Genomic DNA, 19,272 nt, shown 5'->3' on the forward strand with positions numbered 1-19,272 from the left:
AGAGGATTTTGAGAAAGACGTGATCAGGTAAAAGCAGAGGTAATAATGGAAACCTTTACTGAACCCTAATTATAGCATCTGTTAGCCATGAACATGGCAATTATTACACAGCAAATATTTACTTTACTGTAATAGCATATCTAATGTCTGTGGTTTCTGCATCACACAGACAAATACAGAATAAAGAAACATTTTCACCATGCAAGGAAGTAAAAAAAATGTTGAGTCTTCAGCTATATCATGTCCACGCATTTGATTCCCTGTTTCTAGGTGTTAGTCAGCTCTCCAACTTACCACATGCCCAGTCCTGCGTTCCCTGTGCACCTAATTCTTCTATTAACTTCAGTGCACAAAGAATGTATTATTGGGCCTCAGAACTCACAAAGCTCAAGCCAGCTTCCTTGAGCAATAGCTCATTAGTAACTCCTTGGAAGCCTGAAACTGAAATCTGCTTCCTTACTGAAACAGATAGGCTTGCTCACGAGCACTAAGCTCGACACACCGTTTTATGATTGTGGGGCTGCTCGTGAACATTAAGATGTGCGCACTGGTTCGTTTTGTAGGGTTGTTTGAATACTGGGTGACTGACACTGATTTTTTTTTAAAGCCCATTGAAGCATTTATTAAAAATACACACATATAAAGAAATACCTGGACTTTGCAAATAGATAAAGGGACAAACAATCAAATTAAATCCCAGACTATCTTGGTACAGTCTCTTTAATTCATCCTGAGCCTTGTGACATAGACTATTTAATTAAAAAACATCTAGCTGGTGGTCAGAAACCTGATGAGATGAATATTCACATCAGGGTGTTGTTTTTTACATGACACAGCTCCCATTATAGTGCCAGGTTCCAAAGTGCAAAGGCAAACAGAAAACCTTTGAGAAACCCAAATTCCTAAGCAGGCCACTTGTTAATGGCCGCCTTACAGATCTCCAAAACGTGCCAAGAGCTAGTATCCAGCTGCCTTCTCTATTCTCAAGCTTTTTCTACAGTAGGGAATTTCGGGGAAATTTTCCCATGGTTACTAACAGGCTTGCAGCTGAACCAGTGTCAGCAACCTTGGGAAGATGTGGATATGAACGTGCCTGTATGTGAATGTGGATTCACTTTGAATGTATGTTAGTGAGCATTTGTATGGAGTAGCATTGTGCCAGCATACAAGAGCATATGTGTGCAAGTGAATATTTCTGTATGAGGTAAGTGCATGTGGATGCATATACATTTGTGCAAGAGCACTTGCATTGGAATGTGCCAGAGGATGTGAGTATGAGTGACCTGTGTGACTGCATGCATGTGAGGACAAGTGTTTGGATGCACAAGAAATTATGTGGGAATGATGGTGCCTATGGGAGGGTCGCAGTTCAGACCACAGACCCGTCACTGGGCTGGGGCAAGCAAGGAAAAGGTAGCCGCTACCGAAGTAATACTGTGAAGGCTTCCTTCAAACAAAATTTATCTTCCAGGGCTACTAGAGTTTAGTCTGGTGTGAACAACTCACTCCTCTGAGTCCCATCACAGCTAGTACAGCTGATATTTATATTGAAAAGATCCTTTTATTGACTCTGTCCTCTCAAATAATTGATAAGCTCTTGCTGCCTTCTGACCTTGACATTCCTTATCCCAGCTGTGCCTAGTGTTTGGTCCCTCCCCAGCCCATCTGACAACTCAATGCACTAAAACAAGTGGTGTTTGTGGGGGAAACAGGGGCAGGGGCTTGATTTCTGCAGCAAGAACACAGATCTGCTGGCAACTATGGGAAAGGAAACACTGCTGAACAAATATCACCCATGCACGTTATTATTTACCTCCGTGTGTGTCTCACTGTCTTCTCTTGCTATTTCTTCTCCTCCCCTTTCCCTCTCTCCTTCATCACTGCCTTCTCTTTTCTTAAGGCCTAATCCAGCACCCCCTGAAGTTAATAGGGATCTTCCATCGATTTCCATAGACTTGGGATCCTTTCTTCTTCACCTTACTCCCTCTCCCTCCCCCCAAACCATAAGGATATAAAATACAAATGGTCTCCATTCAGCTAGAGTGTGTGAGTGAGGAGTCATTAAAGCAAGGAGCTGAATGAAGGGTATATGCCACCCCCTGGGAAGGTCCTGAAGCAGCTGTTAACTCTGTCCTCCTCCTCCAAGTTCATCTGTCAAGTCAGAGGGGTAAATGTGATTTATTTTAAGGATTAAGTGTTGTATTATAGTCTTTGTAAAGCACCCAGAGCTTGGCAGACATGTTCTATACCAGCAATACATACATCAGTATATGTTTCATTCCTGAGGCTTGATGGTTTACTCCACACCCCTTTAGTTTCTTTTGGGATTTTCTAGAACCCAAATGCCTCCTACTCAGGGATGAATAGGTGCTGGTGGAGAGTTATGCACTCGATGTCTCAAGATACAGTGGACCTGATTTACACTGCTTCTAAGTGAGATCAGAATCAGATCCAATATCTCACTGGAGGTTTGGTTGTTTTGGGAAATTCAGTCCCTGCATGTCCAAACAAACGAAACGTGGTTTAGCAGCACCTGGATACCTCAGTGATGGGTGCATAACAAATACAGACAGTTCCATTAATAACACCGGGCTCCATCACACCACCCTGCAGCAGGGTAAATTCTTCCCACAGAGGCGGGGTTCTCCTCCATCCCACACAAAAGAACAAAGGGTTTATCCCCCAAACTATGCAAATCTCCCCAGATCTGTGCAGATTTAGGTGGTGTTGCTGGAGGCCCTTCGACGTTCACAGAGATCCTGTACCTCCGCACTGGCTCCTCACCTGCAGCAGCTCTGCCCTGGCTTCCTGGACTCATCAGCCAACAGTTGCCCCACTCCAACCCCCTTTTAAAGGAAGGTCCCAATGCAGAGGGTGTTCCAAAAGACAGTATGCACTTTCTTTAGCATTTTCCATGTGGCTGGTGGGGACCACACTCTTAATCCCCTATGTGCCCCCAACCTGTCCCTACCACCCCAGATCTGAGTGCTCATCTTAAGCCTCTCAGTTACTGCTGGCATTTGCTCACATGTTTCTATTTGGGGGGAAGCTGCATGCACAGCTCAGAGCAGGCCCTGTGCTAACTATTGCAGGAAGCTGCAGAAGAAACAGAGAACGTGGATTGCAAAATTTGGGGGATTATATTTTTCCTCTTACATTAACTAATTAACTTTCTTCCTCATTAACATCTCTTCAAGTGTATCAGCTTCCCAGCTCCGATGGCAGAGTCTGTACAATAGCCCGGCACTACAATCAAATGAGTTCGAATTCAACCTGGCAGACCAACAGGGTGGAAGATTGGATTACCCGTGTGTCAGCAAGAGGGCATCGCTCTCCTGACCTCTCTTGAGCAACTAAACTGAATTGGAGTTGGGAGGGGCAGGAGAGGAATAAGGAAATTAGCATAATAAGCATCTTCCTAGGAGCTACAAGGGAAATCCACAATGTTACAGCAAAAGGCACTAGAGCAATCTTTATGTAGTTGTTTCAAGTTAGGAGAGCCCCAAACTTGACCTACCCTCTGTTTCTTGTTTTAGTTAAAAACAAAAACAAAAAAGGGCGGAGGTAGGGAAAGAAAAGAAATTAGTTCTTGCAGTTTGTCCAGCATTCAGGAGCAACCCTGGAATAACAAACCAGTGCATGCCTCCCAGCACTCATAAGAACCAGTACATGTAGCCCACAATAACAAACTTCCAATGGTGAACTTTGGGGCAGTCCTGATTTTATTCAAACTAATTTGCCTGTCATCTGTTCTATCAACTTCTTATTTGTGAATGACTACTATTGCCTCTATTTATTTCTGGTTTTATACATGTCCACTACATGTCCCATTCACCAAACACTTGATACTGTATCTGTTAATCTTAACCCACTACATTCTGGAGGGATAGCTCAGTGGTTTGAGCACTGACCTCCTAAACCCAGGGTTGTGAGTTCAATCTTTGAGATGACCATTTAGGGATGGGGCAAAAATCTGTCAGAGATGGTACTTGGTCCTGCTGTGAAGACGGGGGACTGGACTCAATGACCTTTCAAGGTCCCTGCCAGCTCTATGAGATATATCTCCATATAATAATATGGAGGAAAATGCACTGCTCAGCAAAGATGAATACTTAAAAGCTTTGAGAAAATAAAAAGGCATTAAAGTTTTATCTCCGGTGCTATAGCTACAATAAGCAATCAAAGAAACTGACACTCTCCCAGGGCTCTGGACTGCCTGAAGGAATTTTTTTTTACGGGGACTGGCTAAACGGATCTCAAACACCAGCTGCACTGTTTTTGGTTACTTTGCATTGGTTAAATGATGAGCTGTGAGCATTGCATAAAGCTCAGAAGAAGGCAGTTTTTCAGTCATATCGGGGTAGGGGGAGGAAATATTTTTCACTCCAAGGATTTCATGATCAAACCCAATTTTTTTAGATTGCAAATATAAAATCAATAGGAGCCATTTACAAATCTGACACTCCTTTTAGAATCCTGCTGAGGAAAGTCTAATCCCATCTCTTTATATAAGAGTGTCTCTCTCTCTCCCTTAACTTCTGGGGCCTGTCTCTCTCTACATGATAGGAGTAACTCTGGTTGCAGTGAATAGCAGTTAGCTGCATCTAGTGGCAGGATGATCGATCCACTGTATAGTTTCTGAAGCTACACCAAAGGAATTAAAATTCTGTCTCACAAATTCTAAGTGATCTTTTTCATTTACTTTTCTGGCCATTCAATAACACAAATTTCATTTTTCATGTTATATCCATAAAATGGCTATTTTTCTCATCAAAATATGTGAAATGGGAAATTCCCCATGGTCCTGAGGAAACACATCTGATCATCATCCATAAGGAATTTTCAGTTTCATAATCTCAAATTTCAAAACAAATTTGCTTCTTTTGCTCAAAACCAGGATGATTTCCAAGCAAAAGACATTTTCACTCAAAATGAGCCTATTTTTCAATAAAAATAAACGGAAAATATAGCTGTATTTTTAAAAAAATTGGACCATTTTGGAACATTCCAAATCAAACCTTTGGTTTTCAAACTTTTCAAATTTCAGATGGAATTTTTCACATATCTCCAAGTTGAAATTCGGAGACAAGGAACCTCCTGCTTCAAAGCCTCCCTTGTCCCCCTTTGGGGAGTATTTGCAGGTGTGTGTTTTCTTTCTAGGCCCTGCGTACTGTTGAAACTGGGATTCTAGCGCCTTTGCCCCCATCAGTCTGGAAAAGGATTTTGTTTTCTGAGACCTGTGTTGTTATAACTGTGTTACAAAAAGAATGAGGGAGGCTGAACATCCTCTGATTTTGGGTGCCTAGATTTCTGAGAGCCCAACTTGAGACACCTTGGGCCCAATCTTCAGAAGTGCTGCGCACCAATAGCTTCCATTGACTTGCTGTGGGGGCTCAACAACTCAGAAATTAGACCCAAAGCATCTGAAGTTGAGCAAGCAATAACGAGGCACCCAAAAGTCAGAGGCCACTCTGGAAAGTCTGGCTTTTGTCACTTGCCCAAGGGTTCATAGCGAGACAGTAGCAGAGGCAGAAATAGCTCCTAGGACTCCTTACTCACAGTTCAATGCTGTATCTACTGAATCATAGCATGCACAAGGCCCCATTCTCCAAACCCAGTATCCAGAGTCTGACGAAACTGAAAGAAGTTGACAAATCTCTATGTCAGGCAATGTTTTCATGCAGCAGGGTCAATCTTTGACCAAACAGCAGCCCCCAGACCAGCTAGGATTTTAGGCTCTTCTAATTCTAATGGTGTCCCCTAGCTTGATTCCTTGAACAGCAGCTCTACCACACACCTCCTCTTCTCCCATTTCTCCCACCACCCAGGTTTCTGCATTTGCTCAAAGTTCCAAAGGCTGCAGAGCCAGGAGAACCATGGCTTTTAAGCACTGGTCACATACTAAATTAGTACTGCTGCTGCTGTTGCAGTACGGAGCATTGCTTCATCTGTGTGGTTGCAACACCACTGAAATTTGACCCAGCTGCCCCTCTGTGCAGTGAGTGTTGCAACTCGGCACATGGGGAGTCTGTTCCTATATGGTGGAGCACAGGGGAATCTGCCAAGAACTCAACTCCTGGCAGCATCTACTCGTATACCATGTGGGTAAAAGAGAGGGGAGACTCCTCAGCTGAGGGAGATCTGGGGTCCGGGTGGGGGATGAGAGGTGACCAAAATGGAATCTCTGCTGCAGGGTGGGGCAGGGACCAGAATTTGCCCTACCCCCAAGAGATCTTCCCCATTTCAATCCCTCTCCACAATCAAGAAGGAAACCAAACTAAACCAACCCCTCCACATCACACATTGATCAAGCTTCAAAAAATTCAAAGCAAGAATAACTTTCCATTTATAAATGAAACTGCCATGTCTAAAAGGAAGCTCTGCCACATAATAGGAGAGGGTAGGGAGGGTAGCACACAGGCTTTAAACGAAGGACATAAGAAAGCCTGATTCATGAACAAATGTGAGCTTCTTTCCTTGAGAACACGCAGCATCTTCTCAAAACTGATCTTTCTGATTCAGTAAATAATTTACCATGCTAAAATGTCAAGAACAGCAGGTCTGCAGGGAAGGGAGGACAGCCAGGGTCTGTAGATAAGGGACAATTGAGAATTCTATGGGGCAATGTAAATCCATGTTATTAGCTTCCACACACATACACGCACATTTATATATCAATATTTGTGAAAAGGAGATTAAAGTCCTGCTCCAAAACCAGCATATGAAGGAAGAGAGACAGCTCCACTCCATGCTGTCTTCAGCATGTCTTCTAGAGTTCAAGGGGGTGCTGCACAGAATGCCCCTTTTGGACAGGAATTAAGCTTTTCCAATTAGATGTATGGTGCCCTAGATGTTGTGGAGATGGGTGCATGAGGGAGAGAGGGGGCAGTGGAAATTATTTTCAAATATTGCTTTTCATTCTCCCACCCTCTGCTCCCCCACTCCTGTCTGTGGCAGAGAAAGCCCAGCCTTTTCCCACTCATTGGCGGGTAGGTGAACAGCTGTTTTTTCTCTCTGACATTAGTGTATCTCCCCTCATCAGTTGTAAAGGAGCACTAAGTCCCTACGGTGCTGAGCACGTGACACTTTCCTGCACTTCAGCAACTATAACTATGTGGTCTGCTTCCCCATCTAGTGTGTGTGGAGGGGGAAGAAGGAGCAGAGGAGAATCAAAGGTCTTTCTATCCCAATTCCATTTCGTTGCAGGACAAGACGTTCTGAGAAGGACATGGAGTTCTTGAGAAAGGGGTGGACTCGTTGGAGTGGGCGGAAGGGGTGTCTCCCAGTAACAGTGATATTGTATTTTCCTGACACTGATGTTGAAATCAAAGGATCAGAAATAAGCAGCCGCCTACTTGAGACAAACATGCCCTTTCCAATATATACTTCTCTATAGACAGGTGGTGATATTTAAAATTACATTTACTGCCCACAGTCGTTAAATTTACTGCATGGTTTTTGAGGCATTTCCCATTATATGTATAGGAGGGCTTCAAATTCTGTGGTATTATATCAGAGCATGATAAAATTTTAATGCTGCCCGCTCTATCAGACATGTAAGTGTTGTCCAGCAGTTTGAAGAGGACTCAGATATCCTGGCTGTTATTCCTGACTCTACCAGATTCACTGAGGGCTAATCTACACTAGAAGTGCTACATCGGTGCAGCTGCGCCACTGTACTGTATCTGGTGAAGACGCTCTATGCCGACAGGAGAGAGCTCTCTCATTGGCATAATAAAACCACCTCCATGAGCAGCGGTAGCGATGTCGGCGGGAGAAGCTCTCCCGCCGACATAGCCCTGTCCACACCCGTGTTTAGGTCGGTGTAACTTACATCGCTCAGGGAGTGGCTTATTCACACCCCTGAGTGACACAACTTATACTAATGTAAGTGGTAGTGTGTACAAGCCCTGAGTGACCTTGGGCAACTAATTTCACCTCTCAGGGCCTCAGCTTACCTGAATATTGAGAGAAGATAGTAATACTTATTGAACTCACAGGCTTCATTAGTGAACATTGTAAATGTTTATAAAGCACTTTGAGATCCTTAAATGAAAGGCAATGGATTACAGAGATACATTATAGCGTGTCAAGTAACTATTACAGAAAAAGACACAATAATACCAGGATACAAAATATATTGGAAGGACAGAACAGGTCGTGCTGGTGGGGGAGTGGCAGTATATGTGAAAGAAAGCGTAGAATCAAATGAAGTAAAAATCTTAAATGAACCAAACTGTATCATAGAATCTCTGTGGATAGTAATTCCATGCTCTGATAATAAGAATCTAGCAGTAGGGATATATTACTGACCTGACCAGGATGGTGATAGTGACTGTGAAATGCTCAGGGAGATTAGAGAGGCTAAAAAAATAAAAAACTCAATAATAATGGGGGATTTCAACTATCCCCATATTGACTGGGTATATGTTACCTCAGGACGGGATGCAGAGATAAAGTTTCTTGACACCTTAAATGACTGCTTCTTGGAGCAGCTAGTCCTGGAACCCACAAAAGGAGAGGCAGTTCTTGATTTAGTCCTAAGTGGAGCACAGGATCTGGTCCAAGAGGTGAATATAGCTGGACCGCTTGCTAAGAGTCACCATAATATAATTAAATTTAACTCCCTGTGACGGGGAAAACACGACAGAAGCCCAACACAGTAGCATTTCATTTCAGAAAGGGGACTAAAAATGAAGACGTTAAACAGAAATTAAAAGGTACAGTGACAAAAGTGAAATCCCTGCAAGCTGCATGAAAATTTTTTAAGACACCATAATAGAAGCTCAACTTAAATGTATATCCCAAATTAAAAAAAAAAAATTGTAAGAGAACCAAAAAAGTGCCACCGTGGCTAAAACAACAAAATAGAAGCAGTGAGAGGCAAAAAGGCATCCTTTAAAAAGTGGAAGTTAAATCCTAGTGAGGAAAATAGAAAAGAGCATAAACTCTGGCAAATTAAGTGTAAAAATAGAATTAGGAATGCCAAAAAAGAATATGAAGAATAGCTAGCCAAAGACTCAAAAAATAACAGCAAAAATTTTTTAAGTACATCAGAAGCAGGAAGTGTGCTAAACAATCAGTAGGGCCAAAGGAGCACTCCATTGCAGAGAACCTAAATGAATTATTTGCATCGGCCTTCATGTCTGAGAATGTGAAGGAGATTCCCAAAGCTGAACTATTCTTTTTAGGTGACAAATCTGAGGAGCTGTCCCAGATTGCGGTGTCATTAGGGGAGGTTTTGGAACAAATTTATAAACTAAACAGTAATAAGTCACCAGCACCAGATGGTATTCACCCAAGAGTTCTGAAGGAACTCAAAAGTGAAATTGCAGAACTACTAACTGTAGTTTGTAGCTGATCATTTAAATCAGCTTCTGTACTAAATGACTGGATAGCTAATGTGATGCCTATTTTTAAAAAGGGCTCCAAAAGTGATCCCGGCTGGTAAGCCTGACTTCAGTACTGGGCAAACAGGTTGAAACTATAGTAAAGAACAAAATTGTCAGACACATAGATGGACATAATTTGTTGGGGAAGAGTCAATGTGGTTTTTGTAAAGCGAAATCATGCCTCACCAATCTACTAAAATTCTTTGAGGGGGTCAACAAGCAGATGAACAAGGGGGATACAGTGGATATAGTGTACTTAGATTTTCAGAATGCCTTTGACAAGGTCTGTCGCCACAGGCTCTTAAGCCAAGTAAGCTGTCATGGGATAAGAGGGAAGGTCCTCTCACGGATTGGTAACTGGTTAAAAGATAGGGAAAAAAGGGTAGGAATAAACAATCAGTTTTCAGAATGGAGAGAGGTAAATAATGGTGTCCCCCAGGGGCCTGTACTAGGACCAGTCCTATTCAACATATTCATAAATTATCTGGAAAAAGGGGTAAACAGTGAGGTGGCAAAATTTGCAGATGATTCAAAATTACTCAAGATAGTTAAGTCCCAAGCAAACTGCAAAGAGCTACAAAAGGATCTTACAAAACTGGGTGACGGCAACAAAATGGCAGATGAAATTCAATGTTGATAAATGCAAAGTAATGCACATTGAAAAACAATCCCAAACATACATATAAAATGATGGGGTCTAAATTAGCTGTTACCACTCAAGAAAGATCTTGGAGTCATTGTGGATAGTTCTCTGAAAACATCCACTCAATGTGCAGCAGCAGTCAAAAAGCTAACAGAATGTTGGGAATCATTAATAAAGGGATAGACAATAAGACAGAAAATATCACATTGCCTCTATATAAATCCATGGTACGCCCACATCTTGAATACTGCATGCAGGTGTGGTTGCCACATCTCAAAAAAGATATATTGGAATTGGAAAAGGTTCAGACAAGGGCCACAAAAATGATTAGGGGTATGGAATGGCTTCCATATGAGCAGAGTTTAATAAGACTGGGACTTTTCAGCTTGGAAAAGAGACAACTAAGGGGGGATATGATAGAGGTCTATAAAATCATGACTGGTGTGGAGAAAGTTATAAGGAAGTGTTATTTACTCCTTCTCATAACACGAGAAGTAGGGGGTCACCAAATGAAATTAATAGGCAGCAGGTTTAAAATAAACAAAAGGAAGCATTTTTTTCCACACAATGCACAGTCAACCTGTGGAACTCCTTGCCAGAGGATGTTGTGAAGGCCAAGACTATAACAGGGTTCAAAAAAGAACTAGATATGTTCATGGAGGATAGGTCCATCAATCGCTATTAGCCAGGATGGGCAGGGATGGTGTCCCTAGTCTCTGTTTGCTAGAAGCTGAGAATAGGCGACAGGGGATGGATCACTTGATGATTACCTGTTCTGTTCATTCCCTCTGGGGCACATGGCATTGGCCACTGCTGGAAGACAGGATACTGGGCTACATGGACCTTTGGTCTGACCCAGTATGGCTGTTCTTATGTTTCCCACTTTCATATACGTAATAATCTAATATAGAAGATGTTATATTTTTCTGAATACTTTCAGTGTGATTGACTTTTATGAAAAGGGAAACAACAAAACAAGAAAAAACAAAAGTGAAATTTCCATTTGAGAGCACAGCAATTCTCCTTTGTAACATTCCACATCAGTGCTGCCTCACAAATATGTCTCCATAGACACTAAAGATGCAGTCCATAGAACCAAACTTGTTCCAGTTGCCAGCAACACACACCACAGAACAGTTATAGAATACAACACAATTATAAAAATGTGTATATTATTCAAATATCTACCTAAGGTATACGTAAAGTGTTTATTATGGCAACACCCAGGCATTTGTATGCATTAGTATCAACAATAATATTTAAAATGATAGAGGGGGCCAGTCTTGCAAACACTGAAACATAAGTGTACATTTACTCACATGAGCAGGCCCCCTGAAGTCTATGGGATAATTCACATAAGTAAAGTTACACGTATGCGTAAGTGTTTGTATTATGAATTGAGGCCAATTCGGAAGGTGTCACGTACACATAGCATATGCTGCCTGGATAATATGTTGCACAACATAAATGACGAACAGGGAATATACATTTTCTCCCTGGCCTTAGGATCTTTTTGAAAGGCTGGCAGGCTTAGTACACACTGTACATTCTTCAGAAGAGAATTATGGGCTGGGCAAACATTCCTTGTACTTCTCAACTGTTGCGATAATTTGCCACCTGTGCAGCCAAGCTGTTCATTCTGGAAATCTACAGGAAGTAAGAACTCCAGCACTTCCCCTGGCTGCCAAAGAAAGCTGACTACAGCACTGAACACCCCCCCACCCCCACCCTCACCCCCCATCCATCCAAACACACAATGGATGCTGCGTTGACCAGTTAGATATATGAGTTTGGATGCATAGGATTAAACAGCGATCACACATTGGGAACTCTATCTGATAGGCAAAACCAACACAAATTTGCTCAACTCCGCAGGTTTCTGCTCTACACTGCAATTGCTACCAAGCTGAAGGAGGACAGGGTTACAAAATAGCTGTCCCCCAGCACCGTTAAAAACAGCTCTGTCTTGCTGTATTAAAAGGACAGAATAATGTTTTAACTGAGCTCCTGAATCATGCTAAAACCCTGAAAAGTGGGGCCCAATTCTAGTCTGAATAAACTAGATTACAGTTACAAAAAATCATGTTCAGAAATGGGAATACAGACCTATCCGAGTGTGTTTCACAAAACCAATGTGGAGGCAAACCTGACCTGATAGTGTCTCTTTAAATAAAATATCTTCTGTTGTGTTACCCTAATTCCGCAATAATCTCTCCACCAAACCCCTCCCCAAGGCACAGCTTTGAAGAAGCGGAGATCGGAGACTTCCTGAAGCACCCAGAGCTCAAGTCTGAATTCATTTTCTTTAAATTTCGATGGATGCAGGAGCATCTGTGCATGTGTGCTGGGAAAGTCTGCAATTCCAGAACTGTCCCAGGTAATCTCTACTCCTCACCATTACCCCACAAATTACTGACACAGTTTGTGATTTACTGTTACAGTGTTGTCATCTGATTTTTCCAAATACATCCATGTCCAACTCCCCCTTCCAAACCAGAGTGCACAGGGAATGGGAAATAACCTGTGTAATGCTTTGCAGAGAAATCAGCATTGCTGCTACAAGGCTGGAATGTTTCAGCTGAAATTGACAGAGTTCAATCATTTAGTTCATGCAGATTGTGTGAGTGTGTGCATGCGCATGCACGCACACCCCTCCTTCCTCTGCAATGGCTCCCTATTGTAATTCAGCCTGCATTTCAGCACATACCATGCCTGGCTAAAGCCACCTATTCCAGATTTCTCTTTCTAATCATTGGCAAGGACAAAGCTATTAGAAACTAAACTCAATAACTGGCTTTTTAATTTCATGGCCAAAGGTTGCCAGGACAGTGAAGAGAAATCTGCCAACTATTTCCCTTCAATGCAAATTTAGGCTCTTTTATCATTGACATGGGGAGCTATGGGGCAATCCAGAAGGGTTCATTTTCCTCTCTGTCGTCCCCCCACCCCCACCCCCACCCCCTTAGTGAGAAAGTTTCCCTCAGAGAATTCTGATGATCAGGGCCTTTCATTTGAAATCATTCTTTATTAAAATAAACACAACCGTCCCCTGAAGAAATATCATAGCCGAGCATGCAGAGACTGCTCCTGCCTCTGGGATCTGATTAGAGGAGGTAACCCAGGAAAGAGCAAAAGTGATGGAAAAGGAAATCCAACCCATCCCTGCATACAGAGGGAGGTGACTCTCTCTTCCTCCTCTCATTGTCATGGGGGTCTTTGCTAAAGGAAAGCTGCAGTGATGACTTTTATTACCATAGAGAGCTCAAATTTGCTGAGTAAATGGATATAAGCATTGAAGCAGTATTAACTCGGGCTCTGTGCCTGCAAGCGTCTCACTGGGAGGGTGTTTAAGGCAGAAGGGGGGTGTTGCTTGGCCATTGATAGCTTGGCTCTTAGTGACAGGGAAAGAAAAGGACAATAATTCACTTCCCTACAGCCCCCGGGAGGATGGGTGACAGGACCTCTTACCCCCACCCTCAGGCCCCAAACCCTTCTATTCAGAGGAGACGTCTTTAAAAAAAAAAAAAAAAATGAACAGCAATGGACTCTTCTTTGCATGTAGATGTAGTGGAGAGTAGCCTTTTCCTATTACATTAGAATTTTCTTTGAAAGAAATGCTAGTTAATAGCTGTTGTGTCTGGCTAAGCTCCTCGATGGGGAGAAAGGTTGAAAGGGCAGGACACCTGAAAGAAGGGGGTGATGCTGTAAATCAGGGATTGGCAACCTTTGGCACACGGCCCACCTGGGTAAGCACCCTGGCAGGCCGGGCCGGTTTGTTTACCGCGGCGAACCGCGGCCAGTGGGAGCCGCAATTGGCCGAACCTGCAGACGCAGCAGGTAAACAAACCACCCCAGCCCGCCAGGGTGATTACCCTGGCGGGCCGCAGGCCAAAGGTTGCCAATCCCTGCTGTAAATTAACAGGTTAATAAAAAAGTCAGGAAGTACGAAACTTGAATGGGCGGTGCTTAATACCCCCAAGGGTGGGCAGGAGTGATGACTGAATACCACAGTGCCTTCCACTGGATGATGCGAAACACAGATTTCATGGTGACTATCACAGGGGCTGATACAGGGAACTGGAGTGAGTGGGTTTCTGCTTACAAATATTAGACTAAAAGCAGTGACTTCTTAATTACTTTACTCTATATTTTCATGTGATTTTCTAAGCATGCCTTTTTGCTCATTTGCTTGCCCTGAAATAACCTTTTTTTCCTGACTGACAATCCCATCCCCAGGCTGATTATCATAGGACTTAAGTCTGAACAGCAGCAATATATAAGATTATATATATGTATATATAAAATGCTCTCTTTTTCAACTTTCCTGACTGAGATGAACTGGACAAAATATGAATATGGTTCCTTCTGGGGCATGAATGCATGAGGGACAGAGTTCACAATGCTGGTGCCTTCCGCAGCTTGAGCCTGATAGAAGAGGTGAGGAATTTTCCCAATGGGGCCTACATTGTTTTATGTAAACCTATTCCAGGGGTTGTTTACCACAGCTTAATGTGTCTGCCTATATACTATGGCAATGGATAATGTGTCCAGCTAGATTTGATAAAACTCTTTATGGCTGAAAGCCCTTTTTACAGTGCTTTTCAGCTACAGCTCTGCTAATTAAGCAAGCCCCATAAGACCTCAGTGAAGCAGGTATTATTATTGTACCCATTTTACAGATGAAGTTTTTGAGGTACAGAGAGGGTGGATGGCTTGACTAGGATCACACAGCAAGTCAATCACAGACTCAGGAAGAGAACCCAGGACTCCAATCTGCTGAACTAACAACTAGAATGCACACCTTCCTCACAGCTCATTGCTGTTCTGCAACACTAAACATCACTTTATTGTCCCATATTTAGACATAAGCCACAGCGTCTAGCACCACAAGTCTACAAATAACAAACCTGTTTGCATGGTCCAGTGATGATGTTGGCAACCTGTAACAGTTCTTGGGGTACCCAGGACCATGAGTCACCTCATTACCAGCCTGTCAGCCACTCAAGCACTCTCCTCCAGGCTACGCCAGCCCTCTCTTTATCTGGCAGGTTAACAAGAGGTGTACCTCAGTCCCCTTGAAGCGTTTCCCTGTGATATCTAGGCCCTTACACTGGCTACTCACAGAAACCCCAGATCCTCTGTTCCCAATGGAAAAGGGGACCCCAGTTTTACCTTAAATCGCCATTCCAGCTCTTTTGATCACTTACAATGAAACACAGTATGGTTTATTTAAGGGGGCTGGGGGGAAGGAAGAGATTCCACTAGAAACAAGAGAGTGATGAAAACAAACAGCTGCGATATAAAACAAAGTCATAAAATACAAACTCAGGTCTACACTTATTAATAGTTATCTTTCCTATCTAACAAGTAGTTTTTTTCTCCCCCCAAAGTTCAGTCCATTGCAAAGCTGGCTGGTTCCCCAGAAACCAGCCAGGATCCAATCTTTCATGAAACACCCATACTCAATGTATCAGCTGGAAGCAAAAGAGAAGGAGAAATATCTTAATGTATTGGTTGATCACAGGATGACTATAAGCTGCCAAGTGATGCGGCCATGAAAAGGCTAATGTAGTCCTAGGATGCATCAGGCAAGGTAATTCCAACAGAAATAGGGAAGTGTTATTGTCATTACACAAGGCACTGGTGAGACCTCATCTGGAATACTGTGTGCAATTCTGGTCTCCCATGTTTAAGAAAGATGAATTCAAACTGGAACAGGTGCAGAAGAGGGCTACTAGGATGATCAGAGGAATGGAAAACCTACCTTATGAGAGGAGACTCAAAGAGCTTGGCTTGTTTAGCCTAATCAAACAAAGGCTGAGGGGAGATATGATTGCTGTCTATAAATAGTTCAGAGGAATAAATACCAGGGAGGGAGAGGAGTTATTTAGTTAGGTGCCAATGCTTACACAAGAACAAATGGTTATTAACTGGCCATCAACAAGTTTAGGCTTGAAATTAGAGGAAGGTTTCTAACCATCAGAGGAGTGAAGTTCTGGAACAGCCTTCCAAGGAGAGTTGTGGGGTTAAAACACCTAACTGACTTTAAGACTGAACTTGGTAAGTTTATGGAAGGGATAGTATAATGAAACGGTCTACAATTGCATGTAGCCGATTTGTGACTGCTAGTAGCAAATATTCCCAATGACCAGTGATGGGACACAAGATGGGAAGGTCTTCGAGTTACAACAGAGAATTCTTTCCCAGAATCTGGCTGTTAGGTCTTGCCGAAATGCTCAGGGTCCAACAGACTGTCATATTTGGAGTCATGAAGGAATTTCCCCCCAGGTCAGATTGGCAGAGACCTTGGGGGTTTTTCGCCTTCCTCTGCAACATGGCATGGCTCACTTGAAGCTTTAAACTAGTGTACATGGTGGAGTCTCTGTAACTTGAAGTCTTTAAATCATGATTTGAGGACTTCAGTACTCAGCCAGAGGTTAGGGGTCTATTACAGGAGTGGGTGAGCAAGATTCTATAGCCTGCAATGTGCAAGAGGACAGACTAGATGTTCATTATGGTACCTTCTGCTCAAACTCTATGAATCCACGTCTCCTCAGTGAATGGATGCAGAGTATCTTTCTCCACCCTGTTATATACTGCATCAATTGTTTGTCCTTATTCACAGAGTGATTGATCTCCCATCTGTTATAATGTTCCCTTTTTACCTCCTACTTGTTTTGATTGTTTACATTTGTCTTTGACAGTTTTCCATTGACTATTTAGAGCTGCAGCAAAGGTAGACAATTGAGCCTTGCATCACCAGCTAACCAAGAAGGGGTGACAACTCCCTCCTGCTTGAATGGGCCATCACCAAGACACATAATTCCCTGGTGACTAACTTTTCCTCCAAGTCCATAAGGCATAATTTTCAGTATAGTTACATTATTCCTTAAATATTACCCAAACACACATCTCACAATGATTAATAAGTTACAAGCTTTCAGTAGAGGCCACATATGCTACCCTTTATGGATCAATACCATGAAAGTGGTGTATTAGCCATAGTGAGTTTGTCAGGTCCGAGACAGGAGTTGCTTGTAAAGAACAGCGAACCCTTTGCCAGTTGGCACCAATGGACCTGTGTCATATAACCCTTCACTAACAAGCTAGCATTTGCACTGCTTGCCCATACCATTGCCATTAGCAGGTCGGCTCTACACATGGTATCCTGATGAGGGAAGGGAGAGGACTTTTAGCACGGGCAAAAAACTGCAGTGGGAGATGTCCCAGGGGCCTGCTCTCTGGTTGGATGGACACAATGGCCTCCCACAGCCTTTTGAGTCTGGAAGAATTTTCACTTGTGACAATCCCAAGTAAATCCCAGACTGGACTCTCCTGCCCTGCTCAATGGACCCTTGTTGATGCTCTACCCTCACCTTCAGGGGTTGGCCTCGGGTGCTGACTCACAGCACCCCAGCCAGGAGCACAGATCAGGCCCTCCCCAGAGCAGAAAGGAGCCGTGGGCTCCTACAAAAGATTGCCTTTCACTGAGTTCCCTGCCTGATGCTGCCTAAATGGCCACGTTTTATGCAGGCTCAGAGATGTCCCTCTGGCTTCCTTTGCTTGTTCACTACTGACATTAATCGATTAATAACATCGCTGCCTCACAGTGTGATGGTGATGACAGGATGTACTGCTCCCACTGGCAACTTGTCGCAAGCAAAATCAGGAAGCTTTGGTTTGCTTAGTGGAAACTCCATCCCCAAATAACGGAGCACATCACTGTGGTGCCCTCTAGTGAGACAATCATCATCTTACATTTATTCTAAGCAACGCCATCCACCTCAAGGGACATAACGTACCAAGGACAAGACAAGCCCTAGGAGCCGGGGAAAGGAATCTGCACCAGCCTGACTAATCCTGGGGATAGTCAGGCTGGTCCAGCTGGATCCCAGGAAAGCCATTTACAATGCTCCTCAGCCCTGACTAGGCCCCCTTGGATCCATCACTCTCTTTCACTCACACAAGGACCGTAGGTGTTCCTGCTGACTGGGGCCAGCAGTACCCTCAGAAAGGCCTGTGCTCAGGAAACACCTGGGTTGGGCAGGAGCTCTTAAGAACCCCCATCCCCAAAATTTAGTTGGGTGGGGGGAAATTTGAGGAAGTCAAAGGGCTCCTCCTCCCTTTCAATCACCGCCCATTATTTAGTTCAGCCAGATCCTTTCTTGGCTGACATCTCAGGGAGACCCCTGTCCAGGAACGCTGGGGAGATTCTGCCCTCACAGTCATTCCTCCATCCTCCATCGTATATGTGGCAGCTTGGGGGTGAGGGGGCGAGCTGGGTGGCTGCAGGGAAATGCAGCAGTCCCTAAGAACAAGGCCTCCCACCTCAGGATGCCACGAGTGTTCTGTTGGAGCAGAGCCCAGCCAGGCCACAGAGCTGTACCTGGAGTCCACTCCCACTGCACAAGGGACTCAGAATTTGTCCCATACACAGAGATCACTTCAACAACCACAACAATCAGTCAATTCTTGGGAGGAATATTGTTTCACAACACTCAGTAACACTACTCGGCAGTGTGGGACAGGAAGTGAAAAAGAACATTTTACCCAAATGAAAATATAGGGAGAATTTAGGAAGGCAGAATGTAAGTTCCCCAAACTGAAATTTGTCCAGGAGTTGGACCCCAAGATTCACATCTGATTCCCTACCCTCCTTGCTAAGAACATCATGGTTTCCTTAAATGATCATTAGTGGCAGTAACCTGGGTTTTTCCTGACCTGAGAGATGATGCCTCTAACAGCACAGAGCCTTTTAGAGGCAGGAGGAGTGAACTTCTACATGTGCCAGCCTGGCTGGATATCGTACAACACTGAGATCCAGTGGTCTGAAATCAACTCCAGCAGTGAAGTGAAAAAATTATTGGAGGAAACAAGCCAAAGAAAAACCACACACATCCCAGAACACAGAACTAAAGTCCCATACCCATATATGCATGTGTCCAAACGAACATATAGTGCAGGTACGGTGATATTCATTGGCAGAAATAGGCAGTCTTTTGATACTGAACATCAAAGTATGCTTTATTACTGCCATATGTGGTGAAGATGGTGCTGTATATAGTGCATTGCCTTAAGCTTGGTATAACCTTAACCTATGCCTGTGGAACTCACTGCGGCAGGATATTATGGCAAACAGCTTAATAACTTTTAAAAAGGAGGCTGATATGTTTATATGAATAAGGATAGTGCCTGCAGATGTAGGAGCTGGAACAAAATTACAAGGGATCTCAAACC

The sequence above is a fragment of the Malaclemys terrapin genome, chromosome 8, assembly GCF_027887155.1.
Source record: "Malaclemys terrapin pileata isolate rMalTer1 chromosome 8, rMalTer1.hap1, whole genome shotgun sequence".
NCBI lineage: Eukaryota > Metazoa > Chordata > Testudines > Emydidae > Malaclemys > Malaclemys terrapin.